Consider the following 13,316-nt stretch of genomic DNA (forward strand, 5'->3'; position numbering starts at 1 on the left):
ATCTATCTATTTACCATCTATCTATCTATCTATCCATCTATCTATCTGTCTTTAAATTTGTCTATTTATGTATCTCTTTCTGGGTCTGTATCACTTTATTTCTCTACGTAGTCTTTGTATATTTCTGCCAGTCTATTTATCTTATTCGCAAAAAAAAAGAAAAGAAATTAGATGAAGGTTTATCTACAGGTCAGTGGGAGACTTATGATGAGATAATCATCACTAAATGTATTCCTCAAAATTACTTACGGTCACATCTGGAAACAATGTGATACTATAAAATTCCATAAATATTTTATCTTCGGTTCACTTTTGCTTTTAAATGTACCATTTTGTCATTCTGACTCTATTTATCTTGATTATCATCTTGACAATGGTGTGCAGTCGCACCTTAAAGGCTTTATACCATTTGCAGACGAAACAAAAACCCAGCTTTAGTGCTTCAAAATAGTCCTAAAATGTGAGCGAGGTATGGAAACAACCAGTGTAAAAAATTAATCTGTGTAATCAATGCTAAGTATTGTTAAATATAAAAAAAAAAATGTGAACAATAGTTACAATAAAATTGTTTATTGAGAAAAATAGTGATATCTCCTCATACTTTAGGCTCTATTGCAACATTTTTATATAGTAGGTTGTTTTGTGATACAACCAGGGAGGTTCCACCTCCCTGATACAACTGACCTACACTTGATTATGCATCAAATGTGATAACTCGAATGTTTTTAAAATCACTGCTCCCAATGGTGAACTGTACCTTTAAAGAGACGATCCAGAAAGGGTGAACGACATTAACCCCTGGGATGTTATATGACATAAAGTGATCCACAGGCCTCATATTGTTTGAGGTTTGAACGAAGCAGGCAGCATGACTGAAAGGGTGCAACCTTTGAGCTTTGAAAAACTTCAGATTTAGTGCTTGTTCCAGGCTCATAAAAATTGATTGCCTTGGACACGGTGTTGGAATAATGACTGTAGTGATGTCGCGCCAATTACTATCTCATTTCGGATTTTCTTTCAATATTCTCTGTTCTAGATGTACCAAGTACGGTACTTCACTTGCAGAGTATAGCCTCCTTTGCTGATCAAAATCAAGACTTTAAAATGATAGTAAATAAATAAGTTTAGTCTGAGTGATTATCATAATAAGGATTTAGAGGTCAAATTGTTCAACATTGTCTTTGTAAGGCACCCGTCCTCATGTTGGATAACTGACTGATAATTATTCTTCATTTTGTTTATCCTAGTCCGATTTTGCCCAAACTTGCTGGTGTGTCGCCTTTATTTAAGCAATCTCGTTCAAACGACTCGCTCGGTCTAATATTTGACTTAGAATTTGACAGAAGAAAGAGAGAGTTAAGAGAGAGAGAGAGGGAGAGAGAAGGTAAAGCTCGGCATAGTCGGGACAGTTAGGCGTTACTGCTGGGAGACATGGTAATATGACGTCACGGTAGACCTTCGCGCTGTCGAAGCGCACACTCGACCGCCCCGGGATGACGTCATACGATGGTCTCGCTCGGTTGAAGTCCTTCGCGATTACTTTACACGGGAGCTTGGGGCAAAGATAGGGGGCAGATTTGGGGGAGGGGGGATGAAGGTACCCCTTGAGCTTTGCAGCCAGCTTGAGCAATCATTTACAAGTGACACCCTGTCAGACCTTTCTGATTTTGTCGACTAGGGGTAATTTTACGGAAAATAAAACTGAAATTTTGGGAAATAGGTATCATTTCCCGTGGAGATGATGCTGAATATGAACCCTTGACCCCCTTTTCTTACACATTAGAGCTCTAAAATATAAAGGTTTGAACTTTATTGGAAAATCTATGATATCACTACCCTACCACGGGTTGCACTTATTAATTCATATTCAAATGCAGTTAATGTGAGTTAGGCTGCAGCCTACATATACCGCTTTTGTTCCCCCCCCCCAAAAAAAAAAAAAAGAAAGAATGAAAATAAATTGTATTTCCGACGGTCATGTTATGTTTTGCATTTGATTCATGTATGTGTGAGGATGATATAGAAAACCAATAAATCAAATCAGATAAAATCAAATTACAATATATGTGTCTCACATGGGCGATCATCTACTATAAAGGGGAAGTAAAAAGAAATAATGAATATGACTGCAGTTACGAAATTCATATTCATAAGGATAATGATGATGATCATGATGATGATGATGATGATGATGATGATGATGATGATGATGAAGAGGAGGAGGAGGAGGACGAAAGGTCACTTTATTTAAATCAAGGACTCATTGTGTATCGAGACTGTCTGAAAGTCATTCTTAATAGGATTCATAAAGTTGAGTTAATGCACTAGTGAGACTCTGAACAAAAGAGAAAATACATATCTCACCACAGAGAGTGATCTTCTATTGATCATAGAACTGTCTTGATTTGAAAGGAGTTTGGTATATTTCAATATGTGAAAATTTTAAGGCCACTATGATGACGTAAATTCCAAATAACACCAGCTTGTATTTTTTTTTTTTTGTATTATTAGGGAATAACGTACATTCTTGTTAATCACTTTCCTGATTTAACTATAGACCGATTCAATTTCGATGACCTATTCACCTACCGCCGCTAGCGGCGCTATAACGGTCGCCATAACTGGGGGCCAACGGGGGGCTTCCAGCGAGCTAGCTACCCAGCGAGTTGCACTTGCAGCTCAGCGGCCTAGCGTACCCATCGCGCATAGTTAGCCGGGCGCAGCCGCTGCGCCGCGGCCGGCGACCGCTGGCGCCGCGCTAATATTGTGATTGTTTACTCACTGTGTGGAAAAGTCATTCAGCGGCCTTTAATGCCTTTCTTTTGGATAAATTGAGTGATTCAGACAATGATCTACTTTGAAAGCTTCAAAGGAAGGATCAGGAAAACACATTGTGCAGTTGTTGGGTGCACAAATAACAGAAAAAAAATGGAAATGGAAGCTTCACGGCAGAGTGTGAAATTCAGACACCGCTGACGTATGATATACAACAATATAAAAATGCACAGATTTCGAAACGAACTATGTCTACTACGTACTAGATTCTCTGTTTAATTAGGTTATCACTGCATGTTCGTAAAATATATGTTGTTCATCTTGGAAGACAAGTTTAGATCAAAGAATTTGATAATTCACCGATTTTTTTTTTTTTTTTTTTTTTTTTTTTTTTGGGGGGGGGGGGTTTAAATCCTTGGTGTCCTACTTGCCAAAGTTAGAATCCACTTCCTGGCTAGACTTTATTATTATGACAAACATTTTACGGCCTACAGCTAAATAAATATTTCAAGATTCGTTAGATTCTTATATTGTTTTCACTTCTTCAATGTTCAGCACTGAATTGACCATAGGCCTATTCAATTTTGGCCTGGAACTCTGAATTTGACTTTTGATAAAGTGATACTTATAAATATCAAACCATGGATGGTGGCAAACATCTGTTTCATAATCATACTAAGAAAGTATGATTTGAAAATCACTTTTGTAGATTATAATATTAGGCGTTAACGTGATGTTATGCAAGGTTACTTAGACCTAAAACAGTACGAAGTTTCGGTTGTAGACATCAGGCGACGTAGTCCTAACTTAAGTTTAGGCATATACGGCCTAGAAACGCCTAGATTTATATTCCGTTTGGTTTACTCAGTTAGGCTTGCCTGAAGTTATCGACAACCGAAAATGATATAGGATGTAGGGTTCTAGAAGTCAATAGGTCTAAATCTAGTCTGGACTCTTGCCTAGATTTCTAGACAAGATCTAACGTTAGACAGATTCTACCCTGCTGGCCCGACACTCCCGAGTAAAGGCAAAAGCCTGCCTTAGTAAAAAGGTTAAGTTAACTGATAGCTTGCAATATTGCGCCATATCTAGCTCGAGATTCTTATTCATTATTTGTATTTAATTATATCAGTTAACTTGTCAACAGCCTAGGCTTATTAGCAAGACGTCTGCCTGCGCCTAGCAATAATTCTCCCCAGCGGTTTTTTTTTCTCTTGCAAGTCTTACACAAATGTGAATATACGGGGCTTACACGCGAGTACCCAAGTCACCGCCAAAGAAATAGAGTCTACAAACATTCACGGATCGTACCGATATTTACCTTGAAATTCAAGTTTTGGCTACAGCCGTATGTCATCTACCCATTCGCTCATAGTCGGTATAAGTTGTTTAATTTTATTTATTCTTAGTTAGCTAGCGAAAAAAAAAAAAATGAAGACTGTAGTTGTCACAAATCCAGATGCGTCGATCGCTGCCAGCACTAGAGATAGCTAGCTGGCCGGCTAGCTGGCGCCGGGTGGTAAAAGCACTGGCTGCCGCTGGCACCCTTGCCACCCACGCAGGGCGCTTGCCGACCCGGCCTGTTTGGCCCCCAGTTATGGCGTCGCCTTAAGAGGGCGCACTTCCATGAACAGTTGCTTGAATCGGTCTATAAGATTCAAACAATACGCGATAACTCTGTTCAGTTGTCTTTGTGTTACATTGAAGTATGAGAAAGAAATGCAGAAATAAAATCAGTCAATCAATCAACTAATCGATATAAGATTACCATTACAAAGATGTAACGCCTGTAATTTTCTGCCTGTTAGTTAAATTCCTGTCACATACCTTACGAAGAGACACTCATAAGGCCATTAAAGCTCATAGGACATGAAACGCTTCATAAGATCACTGAAGGTATTCTATCTGAATGAGCTTCTCACACTGTACAGTATGTCATGAAAACGGATGTCTTGTTTATATAGAAAGGTTTGTAACTGATGGCAAGGATTCAGTGGCACGTAAAAATCACTTACATACTTATTCCATTCAATTGAATTCACTATACATTTCAATTCAATTCTGAAAAAAAAATCGATTTTGAGATACTGACAATACAGAACCAGGGAGAGATAACAGAATTGTTTTATGTGATGTAAGGAATACGGGTTGAATATAGAATGATAAGTAGAATATATCTCCATCACTGCGCACATAAATGAAAAAAATTAACTGGCAGACCTTTCATCTGTTCATTGGTTCATTAGATGTGCCTTTAGAACAGATTCTGTATTCTGCATCATGCCGACATCTGCGTATGTTTTAGTATTTTTTTCGTTTCTGTAAGTATAGCCCAGTGATCTAATCTGTATGACTGAAGATACTAACCTATCACTCTATATCTTATCTGCAAACAAGTATCTCTCCATATATACACAACATGTCTATGTGCATGTATATCAGGGCTCTACACTGACTGTTTTTCCTGTGGTGGCCCGTTCGGGCCACTAACATCTTAGATTTTGGTGGCCCAAAATGAACGGAAATAATTATAACAATCCGTTAGAGTTTTAAGGGTCCGATCGGGCCACTGAAGGAAGCCTTTTCAAAATTAATTTGGTGGCTCGACGTCAATTTAGTGGTCCCGGGCCACCGGGCCAACGCTATTGTCGAGCTCTGTGTTTTCATCTCTTTTTCAGTGTCTGTCTCTGTCTGTCTCTGGCTGTCTGTCTGTTTGTCTGTCTGTCTCTCTTTCTTTGTCTGTTAGTTTTTCTTTCCTCTCTGTATATCTATTATCCTTCCTATCGTTTCAGTCATGAATGCTACTCATCTAACTATATGTCTATGTTTCTACCTATTTTTCTATCTAACCATATACTTGGATATTTTCACCACCATAGTTTCTAGGACAATAACTACCCCAGACCCTTCCCCTGACCCTAACCCTAATCCTAGTCCTAATCCTGAACCTACTCCTAACCCTAACTCAAACTCTAACCCTAAACCTAACCCTAACCCTAATCTTTACTCTAACCTTATCACTAACCAGCATTTAGCCGGGGGAGGGGGGTTAATTGGCCATTTGATCAATTATCCTCTGCTTTTTTCTCCTCAGTTGTTTTTCATCATGGATATTCATGGTAAAATTCGTGTGAGGTGTCCCTCTGAGGTTCTCAATCTTCCCTGCTGAGATACGACTTTTAACTCCTCTCGCCTGAGGTTGATGCGGGCGGGCAGACTCTTTCTATCTCATGCTTTATTTTTTCGTTTCAATTGTTGTTCTTTTATTTTTATATTCATGTAATTGATATGATACATTTCCTCACCATTCTATTTCCATAGTGTTGAATACAAAAAGAGAAACTATCTGCAGGCCACACAAGGCAACGTAAGGAAGGAATCGAATATCATTTCCACTGGGAACAAGCTTCAGGAAATTGGATCAGCTCACGAAGCGTGTTTGAGAACGAGCAACGTGTCCAAAGGTGGCGGTTTTACTTTTCGGAAGAGTGATAGCTCCACGTGTTTTGATTTTTTTCCCCTCTCTGCTATACAGTGCCCATTTTCTTGAACTTTGAAGAATTTTGCCTCGCACGTCAACAAACTATATTTTCATATTTCCGTTCGGCTCGTGATTTCCTCAAAACTGGTCTGAAGATGTTTATCTCTATCTTGATTTGGTTTTGGTTTGTGTGTTCCATTGTTAGATCTGTAATATCTTGCATTGAAGGGCCCCTGTTGTGATTGGCAAGTAAAACACCAATCTCTTGAGAAGAAATCGCCGGTCTCGTGATGAGCATTGAGGATTCTATATGGTTCATCGCTTTTGTAGTCTGACATCTGGCGTTATACATCCCTCTCGAGGGCTATATAAAATCAGGAACGTTGCGTAGAATTGTGGAATATGACGAGAACAATTTACTGATCAATGTATCAAAGTTCTATACTGATACTTTCAGCTCATCAGAAATATTGTTTCCACGACAACAATATCATCCTGTCAACAAATCACTCAAGCAAAAATAATTTCCACTCAAAAAAAAAAGAAAAAAAAAAGGAAGAAGTGGCGAATACCTGTTCACAAAGCACCTGAATGTATCAGTTAGATTAGGATTGACCTTTTTTCAGATAATTCATAATTATCAGTTAGATTAGAATTGACTTTTTTCAGATAATTCATAATCAGTAATGCAGAATAATATATAGAACTCAAATTAAGCAACTGCAGAGTGACGCATAATGATTATGAGGTGAAAATGGAGAGGATGCTTGACCTTATACGTTACTTTTTTTTTAATTTCTGCAAGCATTATTGAAGATTATCATCTTCAGATTTCACGTCACATTATTGTCGCTCTTTACCCCTCCTTTCTTTCTTTCTTTCTTTCTTTCTTCTTCTTTTTCTACCCCCTCCCCCCTTCCATCTTGTCTGTCTTTTTGGTAAAGACCTCTCTACTCTAGGGGTGTGTAGGTAACGTTTCTGAAAAAGAAATTTAATTTCTTTCTTGAGTGAACCAATTGGTCATAATCATTATTGTCGACCTTATAAGTTTACTTTGAAATAAAGTATGACTACACAAAGAATCTACTAACTGTAAATTTTGTTATGCGATGATGTCCGCCTTCAAAGACACGTCAAAGTCACCAGGTCATGCTTAGAGCTTCGTTGCTTCGAGCAGTGGTCGAGTTTGTATTACGACGTCGTCAGAGAAACATATAGCACGCAGGCATACATGTGCCCAGAGCCCACCATTGCACGACGGTCCGTTAAGAGCTCAATTCATAAATCGCACAGTAAACAACTGATTACAATCTATTGCCCTCCTCCTCGTACACTAAATAGCGAAACAACAGCCTAAATCGGATTACCGTCCATTTCAAATTTGTACTTGGATTACAGATGGATGTTGCACGTGAGCACCTATATCCCCTTTATTTTTGTTGCGTGTAAACATAGTGTTCATGAGACGATAAGTTAAAAAGAAAAGATAACATGAATCGATGATGTAATCAGAATAGAGTACATGTGTCGGAGCTAGCCGTGACTTTGCAATCTAAACGTGTTCGACAAGAGATATAGGGACATCGGCAATTAGTACGGCGAAGAGTCACATTACAAGAGACAGGCCGTCACCGAATGGTAAACGAAGAGGAGCACGGAGATATGCTATAGGTGTGTTGTAGCCTTTGTCACGGGCTCACTCAATGTAGCAAAGAGAAGTGACTCTCCGTTGACAGCGATCGACTTCGGCTCTCTATTAAAAATCGCTCATATCTGTCAGTGCTAACAACGCTTGGTCCCTTGAAAAAGGCTAGGTGTGTACGGCTGCGTGAATGTCACGGTTTTTGTCCTCTTCGTGCATGTCTACATTGTGTACGTGCGGAACAGAAGTAGTGCGTTGGTGCATTTAACCTGTTCTGTGCCAAGGACTTTACACAGCGCCCTCGATGCCATGGGGTTTTAGGTGTCAGTTGACTCTCAAAGCACACAAAGGGTTAATGTACATTTGCCCCCTTGGTGCAATGGTTGAGGTGCTTGATTACCTATATCCAGTCCTGGCAGTCTCAAGTTCAAAGTCCAGAGCACTATCACACGTAATGCCCTTGAGGAGGCTGTTCAAGTACTCCATTAAAAAAATAAAACGACTACAACAGCGCAGTGGATGATTCTAGCCCATGTATGTTATGAGCACAAGTCTTGTCATGGGGAGGTCACATGTTCACTGTTACGTCACAACACAGAAACCGTGACGAATTCGGTTTATGAGTTGGCCTCGTTACGTTGGATTCACACCCCTACTTTAAACATCTTTCCGACCGGGGACGTACCTTTATAGGAGACCTCTGATTTTACGGTAAACAACGTAAAGGACCTACAAGCGATAAAGAAATGTTAGTTCGCTTGTATCTTGAGGACCGCTAGAGCATTATGTAGTAATTTTGTGTGTTTTATCATCTGTACACAGGGCAGAACTCCAATAACAGAGCAGTAGGCAGCAGCGTAATGGAAGAGAGAGTAAAACTATGCTTTCCAAAGTGTGTAATCATCAAACTGCAAAATCTGGTGAACCTTGGGAGTAAAGAGTACCTTGGCTTTCTTTCTTGTTGTGGTCAAATCTCTGTCCTCTGTCTAATCAAATTCTGAAAATGCGTAATTAGATATTGAAGGGGGAGTTTCGCCAAGCGTGGATTCAGCTATTGCGAAAAAAATATTTGTGAAAGTTATAGTTAATCCCTCATTGAGCCCTCTCTACATCGGAACTCCAAAACAACTAGGTCCTTTTCTTGCATCAGTCACTAAAGATGGATTTTTGACGTGTGCGACTTTCTCTGTTGCTATCATATTCATGGGTTAACCACCATGGACGTCCAGGACGAACTAATGAGACCAAAGAGTAACTCTTTTGTGAGACAGGATACCATAAGGCGACGATAAAACTGAAGAGACAAACTGTATGTCGCCTGCAATCGAAAGTGGATTAATTGAAATAAAAAACGATCGAGCATGACAGGGATTCGTCATTTTTTCAGCTCCGAAGAATCATTCTCCTCCCAACATTTTATGTCGATCAATGTTTACATCTAGTCCCATGGCGATAACTGTAGTGTTTGAAATAATGAAACCAGCATTTTTTCTTTCAACCATTCTTTCTGATTTTCGGCCATGATTGACACGAGGAACCGATAGCAGTCATGATTTCTTCTTTCTGCTGAACATTTCCTCTCTGCTCGGACCTCTCATGACCGGCCGATCAGCCGTAGCCCGCGGGGTGATCGGACCGGGAGATAATCACATCATGTTGCATGTCTTATCATGTGTCACTACATGACGTGAGCCCTCACCGATAATCCCGCCAATAATCGCCCAGGGCGCAAGTCGTGATAAGCTTTCACATATTGTCCCTATTATTTTTTTCTGTATTTTTACCGACTTTGGCTTGTCATGAAATCATGCTGACTAGCTTGAACTAAGTCGATTTGCAAAAATGTTTATGATACAAGTTTACACAAAATTTGGTTGTATAAAACACAAATTATATTTATATTCATATCAGCGAGACAGAAAGATATATAGATACGACTTCTACCATTTATAATATGTGTACCTCGTTTGCTCTTTTTCTTTTTTTTTTTCTACCTCTCTCATCATCATGTTCTTGTTGTTCACTGTATAACTGTGAAAATAAAACAGTATTTTTTTCTGAGTCCACAATTTATGTATGATTACTTGTCTGTTTTCTGTGTTTTTTGTGTTTTTAATTGTTGTTGTTGTTGTTGTTGTTGTTCTTGGGGGTGGTTTGGTGTGTGTGTGTGTGTGGGGGGGGGGTACAGTCGTTTGTTTTATCATAACATTCGCTGTTTGCCACGCGGAAGAGTGACATCTGGTGTGTGTTTACTTTTCCGGAGAATCACCGATATAGTATAGTTGTAATAAGAAATTATTGTCTGCTATAATCATCTCAATCTGAAGTCGAGTCAAGGAGGAAATACTCCAAAAGACTCCATGTTTTAAGTTAAATGACACGAGGGTAGGGATATCGAACTAAACATAGCAGTAGAACTTTCACTGAAATCGGTTAAAGATTGGAAAGCCATATGGACATTTGAATTTGTTTTCATGAGTCTATGTTAATTTGTCCCAATCGCATTATTAAAGTTATATGAAGCGCTGATGTCAAAGATGTAGCAACGATATATCGGGGTCTCCCCACGAGACCGACACCCACGTGTCCCACGAGTCTCGTTGGTCTTGTTTGTCTATAGTGTCGGACTCGTGGGCCCTGTTTCCCTAGTGTGGGACTCATGGGCCTAGTGTCTAGCTCTTGGGCTGTATGACTCGTGGAACGTATGACTCGTGGGCTTTATAACTCGTGACATGCACCCGATATATCTCCCTTTGAGAGTCGTCAGTGCTTATCATTACCTTTCTGGAATAAGATTTGATGCGAAAGATGTCACATCTTCTTTTCGAACGAATTCGATAGCGGAGGTTGGTATGCAAAGAAAATGTATAGACGTGTTACGTGATGATATCTATTGGGTCTATATATGCCATTTGGATAGATACTGTAACGCCATTACTTTCATCTCTGCTTCTCCGATTATAGTGCAACTTGCACTGTTCGTTTCATTTAGGTTTCAAAGCCAGCTTGAGCATTAAATAAACTTTTGTTTTGTCTTTTTACGCATTCAAAGATTGTTATTCAATTGAAAGAATGATAAATGGAATGGTTGTAATGTGAGTTCGCACTACACTTTCGGCATTGTTTTGCAGGTTCTACGTTCTAGCAAATAAGGGATATTTATCGGTGTTTCAGCCTCCCCCCCCCCCCCCGTCGCCTTTTCTCTTCTTCTTCTTCTTCTTTTTGCTATTTTAAGTTCAGGTTTTTTTTTATCTAGCAAGAAGTGAAACAAAGTATGATATGATGCAAGCATGCGTAAAGCAATCACATAGTTTGCTTGAATGTCAATCAAGGAAAAAAGAAATGCGAAACGAAAGTGAATCGCATAAGATAAAATATAAGCTATAAACTTTAAAGCTGTTTCATTCGATTTTGAAAGCATCTTCAAGAGTGAATGAAGTCTTGCATTCGTCAATAAGAAATATTCTTTCTGGTTACCTGTCCTTTGAAGTATGATTGAAAATATTTTGAGGATCTGTGGATTATGTCGAGCGGATTTGTTGCCATGGTATACATCACCTATCCCTTGACTGGACTACGTGCCGCTCCGAGCGCAGTAGGTTCTCTCTTACCCACGTTTAATCCGGTTCAAAAAGAAGCAGCGGCTTTCAAGGCACGCTCCACTGTACCAGCAAAAGGCAGATTTCGATGTACACTACACGTCCCACTATCCAGGCCCGTAACATTTGCATATACATTCGTTTTTATTCAATTCAATTCAATTCAAAGTTTATTTCATTTTTCATTTTCATTTCATTTTAAGTTTATTTCATTTTTAAACTTGTTTTTTAATTCACATATAACTTGAATTCGACACCCAAGTCTATTTTAACATAATTGGGGAGATTGTTTGGTGTTTCATCAGTCACACGACAACGGAGGGGCAATGTTTTCACATTAACTTAAAAGAAACCTAGCTGAAAAGAAAACTGAAAATCTCACTAGACTAGAATAAATCACCTAAATCTTTTACTTGATTTCATTAAATGAAAATGTCACGAGTAGAAAGACTGGAATAAAATCTTTCGTTTTCCAATGAGCAAGAAAAAAAAAATCGATTTTCATTTCCAAATTCCTATCAAAATACAAAGAAGAACAAAGGCTATAAATAGAACAGAGCATTACATTGGATTGCAATATACAAAAAAGGAAAGAATAGAGATGATACGCATCGAGAGAGAGAGAAATGAAATTCCTTAAGAGAGAATATGGAGGAGCACAACAGAGGCCATTGACCTTTCTACGGTTGGGCTCCCACTTGAGATTTTACATTTTCCACAGACAATAGATAACAATTTGAACCAAAAAAAGAAGAAAACATAAAAAGTTGTAACTAACATAAAAAGTTGTAACTCTCTGAACAGAGACGATTTGACGAGTAAATCCCTCAAGCTCTGAACAAGCGAAGTGGACATGACTGTTTGCATGACCAGATAAACGTTCAACTTACAACTTACCATTCTTACCAGTTTGCCCAGTTTCTACAAATTAACTTGCTCTTTCAGAGTCAGCAGAATGATAATGTATTCATCATTCTCACTCTCGAGACTAACCCCCCCCCCAAAAAAAAAAAAAAAGATTAAAAGGTACAAATTTGGATAAAGCTTCCCCATCTCGACAGGAAGTCAATCAGACTTATTTGGGCATAAAATTAAGCTGAGGCTGGTACCCACTGTCTTCGTAAACAGCAACAGGCTCTGCTTCACTGGCGCCGATACAGCATCTTTAGATAGTCTGGAAAGATCACAATATACCTTTGATTTCTGAGTTGCTTTTATATTAGCAGAGAAATGTTTTCGAATTTTTATAAAAGAGCGAGACAAAAGGAACAGAAAAGAGAAAAGAATCAAGGCAAGTATGAGTTATATCAAGTATCGAACTCACGTCCCAAAGGAATGAATCTACCAGTAAATTCAATACTAAATTTATAGCGCGCAGACATGATCAAGTTCGGATTTCAACAATTACGTCTTTTGTTTGAGCACTTTCTGATTGCCGTGCTCGGTTTAGTTCAGATCGTGAGCAATACTGTTAAAGGAAATTCAAGGCAGTTTTCTCCGACCACAATTCAAGGTCGGTATCTACACTATCGATGACAAAGATGCGCACTTTCATTTCGCACCATAGGTCATCACTGCAGAGAGGGTTTAATCCTGGAAGGTATCTGTGAGCCTATGACTCCCCAATTAACAAATTGCCTACCTTCGAGGTATGCGATCGTCATCACTTATCACTTGAAGTTGTCATTCCGAACACTCTCAAGGATATGGGGTATGCATACAATAATTTTCAGAATTCTCATAAACAACCGGTATGAGTAAATGATATACACTCATTTCAACAGGCTGGTACATGATTCCTTTCTTGAGGTTTCATGTT

Source organism: Diadema setosum, chromosome 11 (genome assembly GCF_964275005.1).
Source record: "Diadema setosum chromosome 11, eeDiaSeto1, whole genome shotgun sequence".
NCBI classification, from domain to species: Eukaryota; Metazoa; Echinodermata; class Echinoidea; order Diadematoida; family Diadematidae; genus Diadema; species Diadema setosum.